The 16300-nt window shown below is 39.5% G+C and overlaps 1 protein-coding gene and 1 long non-coding RNA gene across 2 annotated transcripts in view; both read left to right on the top strand.

The window, feature by feature from the left end:
- Window positions 1-16300, top strand: part of Cog5 (component of oligomeric golgi complex 5) — a 288970-nt gene that overhangs the window by 23342 nt on the left and 249328 nt on the right. The window lies entirely within an intron of this gene.
- LOC143443867 (uncharacterized) lies at window positions 1713-6423 on the top strand. Its single transcript, XR_013113189.1, has 3 exons — window positions 1713-1772; window positions 5860-5914; window positions 6390-6423. It is a non-coding gene; the product is annotated as an uncharacterized LOC143443867 (long non-coding RNA).

The raw sequence follows: 16300 nt of genomic DNA, 5'->3' as shown, positions 1-16300 counted from the left end.
ATACCTTTAAGAGATTTCTTCTTAAATATTGTAAACAGGATAAATAGATTCAACATATGTCAAGAGGCAGAGCAAGCAACATTACAGTGAAGTTGTACAAAAATGTTTTTTGGATTATTAAGAAAAAGGGCTGGAGGGATGGCTCAGTGGTTAAGAGTGCTGACTGCTCTTCCCGAGGTCCTGAGTTCAATCTCCGCAACCACATGGTGGCTTACCACCCTGTTAATGTGGTCTGATGCCCTCCTCTCTGGTGTGTTCAAAGACAGCTACAGTGTACTCACATACATAAAATAAGTAATAAATAAATCTTAAGAGAAATAAAACAGGAAAGTTCACAGGGATCAGGAGACGGATGATAGAGACATGGACGGAGTCGAAGGAGAGACTGAGTTTGAAGGAGGTTATTTGAGACAGTGTGGCAGAGGGGATTCCTGGTGGGATATTGGTTAAGGACAAGGTGCTGGTGCCTCTCTGCCTAGCAGAGTGTTTTCTCTGAGCTTGCAGTTTTTTCCACTTCAGCATCTGTTTCCTGAATCTTCCCTGGTAAAATCAAAAAATGGAGATTTTGTTTAAAAACAACACATTAGGGTTTTCTACAGTATTACTAGTATTTGCATGTTTTCTTTCTATTTATTCATCTTCATTTTATGTGTAGGCATGCTTGCTCCACACGTATATATTGTACTACTATGTGCCTAGTATCTGTGGGAGCCTAAGAGCGACAACTGAGCCGTCTCTTCACGCCCCATTGCACGATTTCTTAATGTACTAAGGAATTTCTTACATGTGCTCTTTAACTCATAGTCCCGCCTCCCCTTTGGGTTTTAGCTGTCTACATCCCCTAATTACTCCACTGAATTATCAATCTGCCATAGGGAAAAGGATTTCCCTGTGACATGGGGAATTTGACACAGGGAGTTAGTCATCTAGAGTTAGATACCTGCTGAGAGTTTTAGTTTCTAGGATGTGGACTTGATGATGCTGAATTAAGTCCAACAACAAAGACAAACTTGATTCCAGAAATGTTCTTCAAAGGCATAGCACAAGACAACAAGGCTTTAAGTTTGCACAATTCTAATTACTGTAGTTAGGAAAGCTGAAGTCTATCTATGCCCAAGTGTGCATTTTCCCTAGATCATATATTAACAACCTTGAATTTCTTTTTACTGCTGGGAATTGAACTCAGGGCCTCATGCATACCAGACATGTACTTTCCCAATAAGCTACAACCTCATATATTCCTATGTTCATATAGTGAATCAATTCCCACGTGGTAGTTGGATGGTGGGGATTTGGTAGGTTGATTTGTACACCTGCTAATTGGCAGAGACCCACAGGAGAAGAGTGTTCATCCTTCCTCCATGTCGGGACACAGAAGGCACCACTGACGATGAATGGATACTGAATTTGTTACCACTTTCGTGGACTTTTAGCCTTCAGAACTATGATAGTGAATCTCTTGTTTGTGTATTACCTAGGCTATGATATACTTTGTCAGTCATACCTCAGACATACCGGGTAGGGCTAGCACTGTAACTTTTTGCTTTGTATTGAACTTCTGTTGTATTTATATGTTTCTGCATAACCCATCTCAGCTATCTTGTACTTGCATGTGCAGATGCCATGTGGTGCGTATGTAATAATATCTGTTCCCTTTATATACCCTGTGTGACAAATAATCAAGCAAATGCTGATTTTTCACTCTTATTTTTCAGGTTGTTGCAAGACATGAAGATTTACTGGCACAAGCAACTGGATTGAGTCTTTGGAAGGTGTATTTTCATTATCTGTTACACTTAGATGGGGATAGACAGGGAGCCACAAGCTTTCTGAGCTTGAGGGCTGACTGTAATGTACTTTAGATTTTGTTGGCCATATAGACTGTGCTTAGACACTGAGTTCTAAGCAATCCAACAGATAATGTAACACAGACAAGGTGGCTGTGTTTCTAGGAAACTTAATACTTCTTTACTGTTCAGACCACTACTTGGAAAAGTTAGGTTTGCTGTGTCTCAGTTTTTCCTATGTGTGGCACAATATACTACTTTTTACCCAAATGGTAAGTGTGTAAAGGATTAAATGATTGAGGAAAATGGGGCAAAATAGCTTGTAAGTACGCCTATAAGCTTAGTTAATTAAAACAGTAAAACATGAGTCCTTGTTAGAGTAGGTATTGGATTGGTATGATTGTATGTATTTTTTTTCTTTCTTTGACATTCTTATCAGTGGTAGTAAAATATACCAAATATACATTGGAGCTTTATTTGTGTTGCTCATGTTTGACTAAATCATTTATGAACTTTGCATTTTTCCTGATTACAGTTTATAATATGAAAGTTACTATTATGGTTTTTTCATTATTACTTGCTAGCTTAGTTAGAGTTTCTATTTCTGTGATAAAGACCATGACCAGACTAATTTGGGTCTGTAATCAATGTCCATGGCCCATGTTACCGACAAGGCCAGCTGGACATTCCTGATCTGGGCTGCTGCCTGGACCACGGGATGTCCAAGGGCTGAGCAGTCTGGCCCAAGACCTCAGGACCTTTAGAAAGAGTCAGTGCCCTTACCAATGACATCTCTCCATCCCTGGATAACTATATACTGATATTGGATAATATCTAGAGAAAATAGATGAGGGTGTTGATGTGATACTCTAACAGTATTTTTCATTGTGCCAAAAGAAATGAGCTTAATTCAGATCTCTGGTGTCTATAGTACCCTGTGAAAGGACTTAGTATTTTGGGAAATGATAGTTTTGTGATTGTTTAATTTGAAAATCGGAGCTACATTCTTGAAGAAGTTAGAGTCCTTTAGTATTGGTCTAATGTTGGAAATTACATTTTAATCTCTTAACTGTTTTATGAGTTTTCTAGAACAGGAGTATTTTAATGGTAACTTTGAAAGCAAATAATATAGTTTTTAACTTGTGAAATGATATAGTATATTGATTAGACTAGTTATAAATAGAAATACTTCTCATTATTATGAGAATATACTTCTCATTATTATGTCTTTTAATCATTTAATTTTTTTAATCTCATTAATTTTTTGAGACAGTCTCACAGTCTATCTCTTGGCTTTGCTGATCAGAAACCCACTGTGTAGAACTGGGTTCCATCTCATCTCACAGAGATCCATTTGCCTCTGTCTCCATAGTGCTGGGAGTAAAGGAGTAGGCTATTACACTCAACTTTGTTATGGCTTTCTTATGTGTTTAGTTTTTATAATGTGCTTGCCTTTTCTATGATACTTTTTGTTTTTCTGATTAGGAGTCTTAACTTTAAGGCTGAGCTATCTCTTCGTCCCTTTCTCAGTATTCTCTTTTCTTCTTAATTAATTATTATTCACTTTACATCTTGAGAACATCAATCTTGCAGCCCCACCTCCTGCTGGTCTGCGGTCTGCTCCTCACACAGCCTCTCTTCCTCCTTCCTTCCTCCCTTCTACTCTTGAGTGGGGAGCTCCCTTGGGTATCAACCCACACTGACACGTCAGGTCACTGCAGGACTAGCACTGAGGCCAGACAAAACAGCCCAGTTAGTAAATGCAGGATCCACAGTTGGGCAACCAAAGTCATGAGACCCCTGGTCTAGTTGTTGCGGCACCCACATGAATACCAAGCTGCACATCTGTTCCATATATGGGGCGGGGAATCTTAATCCAGCCAAGCATTTTTTTTTTCCCCACTGGTAGTTCATTTCTGAGAGCCCTTAAGGGTGAAAGATTATTTACTCTGTTAATCTTCTTGTGGATCCCTGTCTTCTTCAAGTTCCTCAATACTCTCCCCACCCCCACTCTTCCACACAGACTCCCAAGCTCCATCTAATTTGATGCTATGTTGTGCTTGCAGACAGGGCCTAGCATGGGTGTCCTCTGAGAGGCCCTACCAACAGCTGATTGAGACAATGCGATACCCACAGCCAACCATTGGACTGAGGTCAGGGACCCCTATGGAAGTTAGGGAAAGGATTGAAGGAGCTGAAGGGCATGGCAACCTCATAGGAAGACCAACAGTGTCAACTAACCCAGAACTCCTGGGAGTGCCCAGAGACTAAGCTACCAACCAAAGAGGCATACATGGGCTGGTCTGAGGCTCCTGGCACATATGTAGCAGAGGGCTGCCTTGTCAGGGCCTCAGTGGGAGAAGATGTGTCTAATCCTATATAGACTTGAGGCCCCAGGGAATGTTATTTTGAGACGCTAAAAAATGTACTAAGAAAATTTAATTGTTAATCCTTGTCATCTTTCTCCCTTTATTTGAAAACTCTGTAAGTAGTTTTGGAGGTACAGCAATTCAACCTATTTTAAAGGAGAATTCATTCTCATTTGTTCAGTAGGTCATTTAGTCAATTAAAGGACAGTTGAGTACTTGTTTAAATAACAGGTATATATAAGGAATAGACAAAACCCTTATGAAAGAATGTTTATTTCAGATGGTAAGGCTAATTAAAAAAAATTTATGAATAGAAAATTCAGACATTTTTAAGTCCTATAAAGAAAAAACCCATTAAGTGAAGGAAGGGAAGACCCTATTATTTTTAATGGTTAGAGAAGGCCTTTCTTTTATTTGAGCCAAAATCTGAAGGATAAGAAGGAACTGTCTTGTGAATATGGAGGAGAAAATTGTTGAAAGCTTAGGGAACAATCAGTGGAGCAGAAAATTAACTTGATATGTCTCAAGGTTAGAAGCTGGGCCAGAATGACTTGTGCGAACGAATGTAGTGAATAAGGAGAGAATCACAGATGAATTTGCTGTAGTTTTATTTTGAATGCAGGAGTCAGCCATTAGAGAGTTCAAGTCAGAGCATTATATGACTAGGTTAGTGTTGTAAGTAATTTTCCCTGCTGGCTCTATGGATGACAGCACTGGTAGAAAGAATAGCTGAGATTGATGGCACCTTGGGTTAGCATGGTGAATAGAAAAACAGTTAATGTGTAAAACTGAAGCAGACCCTGAAAAGATACATCCAGGGTGTGAAAGCACTGAGAAGAGGTATCACAGCGATTCTTTAGGTTTTTGTCTGCTAAACTGGTGTGAGTTATTGAGATGGGGCAATTGTACAGGATTATGACTTGGTAGGCTTGGGATGTTACATTTGACATATTACATTTGACAGGCAAAGTATTTAGGGCTAGAGGTTGTATATGTCTGTTACAGACATATATATGTGTAACATATTACAAAGTATATGTTATACAAACATATAAAGTTCTATCAGTTTTTCATGGAAAAAGTAGCATTTAAACATTAGATTGAATGAAGTCCTTGAAAGGATGTAGGTGAAAAGAAGGTGACTGAAGCTGAAGGTTTGAGAGATAAATCAACACAGCTGAGCAACTAGAACACAAGCTGTGGACTATAGCTTTAATACAGGAGTGAAGAGCGGGCACTATGAAAGATTCTAAGCAAGAATTCAATATGAACTTTAAATATCACTTAAAGATTTTAAAAAATAATTGTAGTAAATATGTATAACCATTAATTTGCCATACAGTTTAAAATTAAACAAGTGCCAAGAGGTCTAACTGAGGCAGTTCCTAGGTGTTTACAGTCTTGTGCAGCCCTCAGCACTGTCTAGTTCTAAAGCTTCTTCATGCAAAGTAGAAATCTGTAAGCAGTAAGTAGTCATACCTAGTTCCTGTCAGGCTTCTGTCATGGGCCAGGTATCAGAGATTAAAGACTGGAGGCTAGTTGTTGGCTTCTGTAACTGAACACAGAAGTTATACTGATTGCTTGCATAAGGATGATGATAGAAAAACTTTAAGATTATATTTATGTTAATATTTGTGGGTTTTTTTGGTTCAGTGTGAATCTTATAAGTTTATAAAGCCTATATGAGTTGTTATCTTTCCTAGGTGTTCTTCAGATGATGCAGACAAGAATTGGAGCTTTACAGGGAGCCGTTGATAGGTACTATTTTCGACTTTATAAATATATAAAATCTATTTCTAGCCATTATATATGTGTGTGTGTGTGTGTGTGTGTGTGTGTGTATGTTTTTAGATTACTTACTTGTGTTTGAATGGGATATATATGTGTGCATGTGACACCTGAAGTGTATATGTTTATGGGTGTGTGCATAGAGGTCAAAGGTAGATGTCAGGTATTCTGTATCACTCTCTACCTTATTCCCTAGAGAAAGACACTCTCATTGAACTTGGAATGAGGATGCTGGTCAGCAAGCCCTCCTGTCTCCCCTTATATAGCATGAGGTTACAGGTTTAAGCATAGCTATGCCTAGGTTTACATAGGTGCTGAGGGTCTGAATTCAGATCTTCATGATTATACAGCAAACATTCTTAGGACACTGAGCCATCTCTTCAGTCTCTCATTGATGTTTTTGAAAATGATTTTATTCTCACTCTTTTTTCTTTTTTGGCCGTAGGATGAAATCAAAAATTGTTGAGCCATACATAAAATAGTAGCCCGTTACTGCTCAACTGGCAAGGCTTCAGGTAGGTTCTCACATCTGCTTCTTCTTTTATTTAAACTAATTTTAGAACCCACTGTAGTTTTCCCTCCTTCCTCTCTTCACAGTTCCTCCCTGCAAACTTCTCTCCCCAACCCCACCGAATCCCTCTATCCACTTTCCTCCCTTTGTCTTTAGAAAATGGCAGGGTTCCCTTGGGTATCAGTCATCCGTGACATACCAAGTTTCATGACTAGGCACTCCTTTTTATTAAGGCTGGACATGATAACCCAGTAGGGGGAAAGGAGCCCAAAGGCAGGTTAAGAGAGTCAGAGACAACCCCTGCTTCCACTGTTAGGAGTCCCATAAGAAGACCAATCTACACAACTATTAGATATGTGTAGAGCACCTAGGTCAGTCTTATATAGGCTCCTGGTTGGTCTCTGTGAGCCTCTGTGAGCCTCTGTGAGCCCAGGTTTGTTGATTCTGTGGGCTTTCTTATGGTGTCCTTGATCTCGCTGCCTCCTACAATCATTCCTCCCCTTGTTCCACAGGATTTCCCCAAGTTCCTAGTGTTTGGCTGTGGTTCTCTAGATCTGTTTGCATCAATTGCTAGATGAAGCCTCTCTGATGACAATTAGTCTAGAACCAGCCTATGAGTATAGCAGAATATCATTAGAAATTAGTTCATTGACTTGATTTTTTTTTTTTTTGCCAGTCATGATTAGTTCTATTCTAGGTCTCTGGGCTATCTCAGCCTCTGTATCTTAGCCTTCCAAGTAGTGTCGGGTGGGCTCTGTCTCATGGCATGGGTCTCAAGATGGACCAGTTGGCCACTTCCACATGTTTTTGTGCCTCATTTACCCCAGCAGATCAAGTAGGCAGGACAAATTGTAGGTCAAAGGTTTTGTGGCTGGATTGGTGTCTCAGGCCTTCTAGTGGAAGTCTTGCCTAGTTATAGGAGATGGTCAATTCAGGCTCCATATTCTCCCCATTGCTAGGAGTCTTAGCTAGGGTTCTCCCTCAGTTTTTGGGAGTTTCCATTGCCCTACATTTCTAGCTTAACCCAGAAGTTGCCCCCTCTTCCTGATTCCAGTTCTCTCTCCCAATACTTTCTCCTCCTTTCTTCTCCCCACCTGATCCCTCTTGTTCCCAAACCCATTCTCCAATCCAGACCCCCCAGCCACCTGAGATGTCTATTCTATTTCCCTTTCACAGTGACATTTGTGCATGCTCCCTTGAGCCCTCCTTATTAACCTCTCTGCCTCTGGATTACAGCATGATTATCCTTTATTTTAAGGTTAATAATTTACTTCTAAGTGGGTACATACCATGTTTCTATTTCTGGGTTTAGGTTACCTCACTCAGGATGATCTTTTCTAATTCCATCTACTTGCCTGCAAATTTCATGATGTCATTGATTTTTACAGCTGTGTAATTAGTCCAATGTGTAACTGTACCACGTTTTCTTTATCCATTCTTCAGGTTAGAGACATCTAGGTTGTTTCTGATTTCTGACTATTATGAATAAAGCTGCTATAGACATAGTTCAGGAAGTGTCCTTGTGGTAGTATGGAGTGTGCTTTGAGTATATGCTCAAGAGTGATATAGCTGGGTCTTGAGGTAGGTCAATTCCCAATTTTCAAGGGAACTGCCATATTGATTTTCAAAGTGGCTGTACAAGTTTACACTACCACCAGCAAAGGAGGAGTGTTCCCTTTGTTCCACATCCTCACCCGCACAAGCTGCCACTTGTGTTTTTTATCTTAGCCATTCTGACAGGTCTAAGATGAACTCTCAAGAGTTGTTTTAATTTTTATTTCTCTGATAGCCAAGGACTTTGAACATTTCTTTGAAGTGTTTCTTAGGCATTTGAGATTCTTCTAGTGAAAATTCTCTGTTTAGATCTATACTCTGTTTTTTTATTTGATATTTTATTTATTTGCATTTCAGATGTTACCCCCTTTCCCCATTTCTCTCACCCCCTCCCCCCCCCCCCCCCCAGTTAACCCCCTATCCCATCCCTCCTTCTCCTTTTTTGCTTTTATGCCATTTAAATTACATGCAAGTGTTAAAATTACATGCAAGTGTTAAGGTCAGTTCTAGGTTGAGGAATTAGCAATACAGTAGATGCAAATAGTCAAGGAATAAGCAAGACAATACATCCAGATAATCAAAGAACAAGCAGGACAATAAACAGAGTCCCATGATCACGATTTCTAAGGGCTTATCAGGATGAACAAAATATCTGAACTTACTTCCCTGTCCTAGCCAAAAATTTCCTATCCCTTTTCTTTGAGGTAATGTTTATTTTTGATGTTGAGGTGTATTTCTTGTATACAGCAGAATTATGGATTCTGTTTTTACATCCATTCTGTTAACTTGTATCTTTTTATTGGGGAATTGAGTTCATTGATATTGTGAGATATTAATGACCAATGATTGTTAATTCCTGGTGGTGGTGGTGGTAGTGGTGGTGTGTGTGGGTGTGTGCATGTGAACATCCCTTTTGGTTTTGCTGATGTGACATTATTTCCTCTCTTTTCTTGGGTGTAGTTAACCTCCTTAGGTTGAAGTTTTACTTCTAGTATTTTCTATAGAGATGGATTTGTGGATAGATATTGTTTAACTTTGATTTTGTTATGGAATATCTTGTTTTCTCCATCTATAGTAATTGAAAGTTTTCTTAGTTATAGTGGTCTGGGCTGGCATCTGTAGTTTCTTAGAGTCTTTAAGACCTCTCTGTTCAGGACCTTCTGGCTTTTAGAATCTCTATTGGGAAGTTGAATTGACCTTTTTTCTTTGCAGTTTTTAATATATATTGTTTGTTCTGCACCTTTAGTGTTTTGATTAATACATGGGGGAAAGGGGGACACTTTCTTTTCTTGTCCAATCTATTTGGTGTTCTGTAAGCTTCTTGTATGTTTATAGGCATCACTTTGTTTAGGTTAGGTCAATTTTCTTCTATGGTTTTGTTGAAAATATTTTCTGGGCCTTTGAGCTGGTACTCTTCTATTCCTATTATTAGATTTGGTCTTTTCATAGTATCCCAGATAGATGTTTTGTTTCAGGAATTTTTTAGGTTTAACGTTTTCTTTGACTGATGTAGCAGTTTCTTCTATTGTGTCCTCTACACCTGAGATTCTCTTCCATCTCTTGTATTTTGTTGGTGATGCTTGCATCTGTAGTTCTTGTTTGCTTACCTAGCTTTTACATCCAGGATTCTTCAGTTTGTGTTTTCTTCATGGCTTATATTCCCATTTTGAGATTTTGAAAAGCATTATTCATTGCCTTCACCTGTTTGTATTTTCTTGCATTTCTTTAAGGGGTTTATCCATTTTTTCTTTAAAGGGCTTCTATCATCTTCATGAGATTGGAATTAAGGTCGTTTTTTTGTGCTTTAGCTGTGTTAGGATATCCAGGCCTTGCTGTAGTAGAATAGCTGGGCTCTGGTAGTGCTGTATTGCCCTGTCTGTTGTTTGTGTTCTTACACTGGCCTCTAATCATCTGTTTTAGGTGTTACTCTAGGTTTAGATGCTGAGTTTTGAGTTTATTTTTGTTGGATGCTTTTTGGATGTATTTTCTCTTGGTTTCTGTTTCTTCTCTGGTCTTCTGACTTGAGTGAACTGGGGTTCTGTTACCAATGAGTTTTCAGGTCCAGTAAGATATCTCTGCTGGTTGTGTGTGTGTGTATGTGTGTGTGTGACTTGTGTGAACTCTGGGGTATTAGATGCCAACATTGCCTCTGGGCTTCCAAGTATCTGTGTCATGTCTGGGGTTCTGGGTGCCTGTTTGGTCTCTCGGTTTCCTAGTATGGTGCGCCCTCTGATAAAGCAGGAGTCTTCTGCCTGAATTAAGGGTTGGAATATGAAGCCCTGGGCACAGGGTATAGTTGGAGGCTGTTGGCAGGGCTGGGAACCCTAGAACGAAGTGTACTGGCTTTTGCTAAAGCAGGCCATTTATGAGCCAGAATATGGAGCCCAGGGGATCATGTTTTTATCTTTATTTTTCATATTGTTTTTATAAGTGGGAAAATTTGTTGTGCCTGTTGTATATAAGGTGTCCATGTTTGCTTATGGAGGGGTAGAGGCCCAGTTGATGTTAAGTGTCTTCTTCTGTTGAAGTTATTCTTTGGTGATTCCACACATGCATACAGTGTATCCTGATTACATCCACACCCACTTCTCTTTCTCTTTCCTAGACCTGCCTAATAGATACCGGTTTTACTTTCCTGTCCTGTTTAAGATAATTTTTTTTAAAGTTCACTGAATCCAATTTGTACAGCCTGCATGCACAAGAGTGTGGCGCCATCCCTTAGAATCTTTTATGTTTTTAGGGACCTGCTGAAGTCCTGTGCCTTGAATACTAAGGAAAGCTGCTAGATGACACTCTGCTCTGGCTCTGTAGAAACATACCTCTGTTCTTCATTCAGGGAGACAGAGACACCCAGTTTATGAACGAGATTCCTACCCAGCAGTGGTGCAGGAAGGAATGGGTAATGGTGGTAGAACCTGCTTTACCACTGAAGAGAAAAGAAAATAATCATCTTTCTTACTTTAGGCTCCCCCTAACCCCTCCCCCATGTCTATTACTGGGCAGTTGGCATCAGACAAATGGCCGGCAAGTTGGGTTAGGATAGGTGAGGCAGCTTCTGTATCTAATAAGTATTCTTTCTTCCTGCCTGCTATATCACATGTTATTGAGGCTTTACTAATGTGATACTGTACTTGCAGTGGAGCTTAGAGACTCTATGGGCCTTTGCAGTTCATGCATGGATTGTCCCTCTTGGGAGACTGTGCCTAGGATGTTACTCTAAGGGAATTGTTTCTAGCTAGCCCTTTTAGGCTACTCAGAATAGTTCCTTTTCAACGCTTCACCTTTCAGCTGTATATACACTGGTTCTGATTGGTGTGGCATGGATCTCACTGAGTGTATTTTCTGGAGTTCTGTGGATCACTGTGAGATGATATATACACTGGTTCTAATTGGTGTGGCATAGATATCATTGAGTGTGTTTTCTGGAGTCCTGTGGATCACTGTGAGATGATATATACACTGGTTCTGATTGGTGTGGCATAGATCTCATTGAGTGTGTTTTCTGGAGTCCTGTGGATCACTGTGAGATAATATATACACTGGTTCTGATTGGTGTGGCATGGATCTCACTGAGTGTGTTTTCTGGAGTTCTGTGGATTACTGTGTAAAACCCAAATGAAAAGGACCTCACCAATCCGTGGAGAACTGCAGACGCACCCCAAATCACTCACGAGAAACACAACTTGATGCAAATTGCAAGAGGTTTACTGGCTAGCCAGGGCTGTCTTTCCTTCAAGCCCGCGCAGGGGCAGCGGAATTCAGCAGCAGAACAAAAGAAGTTTACAGCTTTTAAGGGGGCATCTACAAACCAGGTGGGGGTGGAGTTAGGGAAGAGGGAAGGCTGAGAGTGGAGTTAGGGAAGGGGGAAGGAGGGAGAACAGGTCACTAGGTCATGGATACATTTGATCTCAAATTCCTAAGATGCATGGTGTGTCACTTTATAATTGGCTATTTCGAAGTAGTTTCACACTATATATCATGAGCTCCAGTTCAAGGGGGTCAGGCTTATCTCAAACTTTTAGCATCCTGGCACCAACTGTCTCAGGGCTGTTAGTTCAAAGCCCGGCCAAGCTAATCTCGGGCCCATAGCATCCTGACACCATGAATCTTAAGATTTGTTTAGTTAGGGCCATCTGTTCAAATGGTCAGCTAATTTCCTGGGACTGAGGCAACACAGTGTTTGACTTACAGGTTTTTATGTCTTTGCTTTAAAAGTAGGGTTCAGGGGATCAACTTATGATTTTTCTATCTTTCAACTGTGAGATGATGGTTGAACTAACGCAGTTTGTAGCTGCTTTTTTTCCTCTTGTCTGCTCCTTGACTTTTTTTTTCTTCTTTCACTTATTTTTTTCTGCTGTTGTAGCCTCAAGATCCTTCTCTATATTTAAAATGGCATTGGATACCTTAGCTCAGGCTTTTGTAATGTTCTCTAAATATCTGGGGCAGCTTCTATTATAAAATTTATAGCTGTTAAGTTTCATGTTTCCACCAATTCTGATTTGGTATTGATGATTTTCAGAAGGCCTTAATAGGTGGTTGAGAAAATTATAATACTCTTTTTCTTCTCTTTGACCCTGTCAGAGTTGACAGCTTTAAGTAGAATTCTCATTTTCTGTTGCAAGAGGCAATTTGTCTAGTTTCTTTACTAGCTCTATGAATAAGGTCCTTGGGGTTCCAACTGGGACCTGTGTGGGGACCATTTTATTCCCCAGGTGTTTAGACATTCTGGGTTAAGGTATTAACTGCTAGCTCACCAGCTACTTCAGTAGCTTCTGAAGAATTCACTCCCTTTCATTACAAGTATCAATAAATCAGTACTCTGATGACTTACTGTTAAGATGGGGACAGGCATGAAGCTCACATGAAAGAATTCAGTCTTGAATTTGAAGGAGACCCCCACACATTGAAGATTCCCTTTCAGACCCAGGATTAGGCACAAACCACATCCAACCACATGTCTTCACACAGAGATTCTTTATTAAGTGGAGAAGAAAAGTTAAAGAGGCTGCTTTTTGACTTAGGCAGAAAAATGGCAGCAAATGATCTTGCATGTGTAATTTTTAAGAAGAGCAAAAAGGGAGGTTTGTGTTAAAATTGGTTAGAATGTAGTGGTATATTTGCCCCAGCTGAACAGAGGATGATGGAATAAGAGGTAAGAGAGGAGATAGAGGATGAGGGAGAAGGGGAAGGGAACAAGGGAAAGGGGACAGGAGTATCTGTCCTGGAGGGACAAAGGACTACCTCTTAGGGAGGAGACAGACATGGCACATAGGAAAGAGTCAGTTTATAAAGGTACAAGGGGAAATCCCACATTAGGATGAGGTGTTTAATTTTAATTGGGCATGTTAATTAGGTGAGCCAAAGGGAGCATTTGTTTGCTATACTTCAGTATTTTGATAGCTGGACCTTGGCCATCAGGCTCAGGAGGAGGAAATGGCCAAATAAGGGAATAGGCCTTGGCAGCCAGCTTTGGGAATATAATCCAACTTTTTTTTTTTTTTTTTTTTATCAAGGTGGATGGAATGGGAGAGAAAGGCGAGGCCAGCCAGAGCCATACTCGTAATACTTGAGCTGGCCAGAGCCCCTTTATAATCTATTATGGATTTATGAGAATCCACCAAAGTTGTTCTTAAATTAGACCATGGCTGTCACTGTAAAGGGGAATATATTTTGATACAGTCTACATGTCCATTCAATGTGTCCTGTAATGAGAACAAATTTCTTTGATTGGGTTTGGTTGACTGTTTCCTGACCTCAGTCTCTTGGACTGAGCATCCTGTGAGATTGGCTAGATGGTCTGGAGAGCAGAGAGAAATAGGTACTTGATGTGGGAATAGTCAGGAGAGGGAAGGAGGGGAGGGAAAGAGTCTGGGGAGAGCAAACGGGAGTTGGTGAGGAGATAGTGGGTGGTCCCATTGGCTTTCGTATCTTTGTAGTAGGTATGGCAGAGTTACAGGACGTTTACTAACAAGATATTGGTTGGAGATAGGAGTTATTCAGTATATCTGGTAGTTACACAAACCTAGAAGCAGTCTCTCAGTTTCCAATCTGGATATAAAGGCCTTCACATAGGGGATTTTCTACTATTCTCCCACCATTTAGAGAAATGTTTGAGCTGGAAAATTAGTTTAAAGACCTATTCTTCAGTGTTCTTGTCCTCTTAATTTGTATTGAGGCTGGGCATTAGTGCAAAGGAAAATCATTTTTTTTCTTAAGACTCTCTAAGTTAGAAATTGGGCACCCAAGTAGAAGGTTCTTTGTAAAACTGAGAATATTTCCCTTAACATGAGAAACAGTAAAGAGTGTGTCTAATGGCTAGAAAAAGAAGAGACAGACACATTTCAGAGTATGGACACAGTCCATACAGAGATAATACTGTGATGCCCAAGAGAGAGTGATGATTGAGTGATACAGATAGCTCTAGATCATCATGAGGAAGGAAGGAAAGTAGTTAGAGATGCTTGAAAAGCCTGCACATCAGACCACACCTCAGTAATGCCTGTGCTAAGGAAGTCTGTCTTAGAACTGTGTTGCCTTTTAAATTGTTCTGTGTCCTGGGGGCTCTTCATGAGCTTAGGTTTTTAATCATTGTTATTCTGTTTACTGTGTTTACATTTTAAACACTGGGAAAACTGATGTTCTTGTTTAACCTGTCTCTTCCTTGAGTTCCAAGTTACTTTTAAGTGTATGTGATATAGGAAAGCAAGAAGGAAGTAGCTATGAAGGATTTTTGCCTTGAAAATAGAATTCCTATGATTATGTTGCCAATTAGAAAAAAGTATCTTTTTATACCTCTCTCTCCTGCCCCTACTTCCATTTCAGTCTCTTCCCAGAAAGCCTTTTCTTTCCTAAAGTAGAAGATTCTGGCTTCATTTATATACATGACTACATCAGCTGAATTTAATTATCACCCTAAGGATTATCTTTACCTTAATTCATTTTAGTAATATTGTTTTCTTATGAATTGCTTTAGTTTTTTTCAGAAAAAGTTTGAAGAGCTTATAATCTTTTAAATTGAACATTTAAATTTTAATGAGTCAATGAAAATTTAAGGTTTAAAACTTTCAACATCTATATGTTTTTTAAAACTATCTGTATGTTTTAAAATATATAGTAGGGATTGTTTATATGATTCATATATTTTTCATAAATTTTAAAAATAATTTTGAGTTACTTATTTCAGTTTTAAAAATTTAAAGTCTTATATGTGTTGGCTATTAAATCTCATTTTTAATTTTAAAAGTATATAAGAAAAAATTTTTTTCTTTTTGGTTTTAGTTGATATTATCAAATTATTTTATCTACTCCTTTTTGAGGTGCAGTCTCACAGAGCCCAAGTTGACCTGAAACTTACTATGTAGCTAAGTATGCCCTTGAACCCCTCCAGCCTCCACTTGTCACATGTTGCCATGCTTGGTTTTCTGCATTGCTGGGGATTGAACCCCTGGCCTTGTGCATTCTAGACAAGCTGCCTACCAATGTCGCTATATCTCTAGCTCCATTTTATCTTCTTTCTTTTTCATAGAGTATAAATTTACCTGACTGGCTTTATAACTCTCCTCTGAGCAAGTGAATGTATCATAAAGGGAAGGAGAGAGTAATAGAGTAGAAATGTCAAGCTCTGTAAACAATCTAATAACATAGAGCGATTAGGATAGGAAGCCACGAAAACCCATGATGTAAGTACTTGGTGCTAGTTTGAGGCTTACTTTTTTGTTGTTGTTTATTTTTGAGGTTATAATTTAAGTACAATATTTCTCCCTTCTGCTTCCTTTCTCCAAGCATTCCATATACCTCAGACTACTTACCTTCAAGTTAATGGCCTTTTTTTCAATGTTATTGCATGCATATGTAATCTTTATATACATACATATTCCGAAGCGTCACCTGTTGTGTCCATATCATGTCACTTGTATGTCACTTGTATGTATGTTTTTGGGGCTGACCATTTGGCACTGGACAATCAATTGGTGTGCTCTTTTCTGGGGAAGACCACCTCTCCTGCTACCAGCTTTCCTCATTTGCCTATAGTTCTTTGTGTAGGGTTGAGGCCTTGTGGGCTTTTCCTTGTCTAGTTTATCATGTTCATTGATGTCATTCTTGCTCAACTCATGTTTGGACAGTGAAGTTGGTAAGACCTTATAGGCATAGCTTGTGATGTTACTAGAAGACATAGTCTCACAGCAAACTCCCCAATCCACTGGCTCTTACTATCTCTTTGCCTCCTCTTCTGCAGTGTTCCCTGAGCCTTAGGTATAGGAAGGAGTGTTTTATAAATGTGTCCATTGGGA

This window comes from Arvicanthis niloticus, chromosome 11 (assembly GCF_011762505.2).
Source record: "Arvicanthis niloticus isolate mArvNil1 chromosome 11, mArvNil1.pat.X, whole genome shotgun sequence".
NCBI lineage: Eukaryota > Metazoa > Chordata > Mammalia > Rodentia > Muridae > Arvicanthis > Arvicanthis niloticus.
This window is presented reverse-complemented; position numbering and strand designations above follow the sequence as displayed.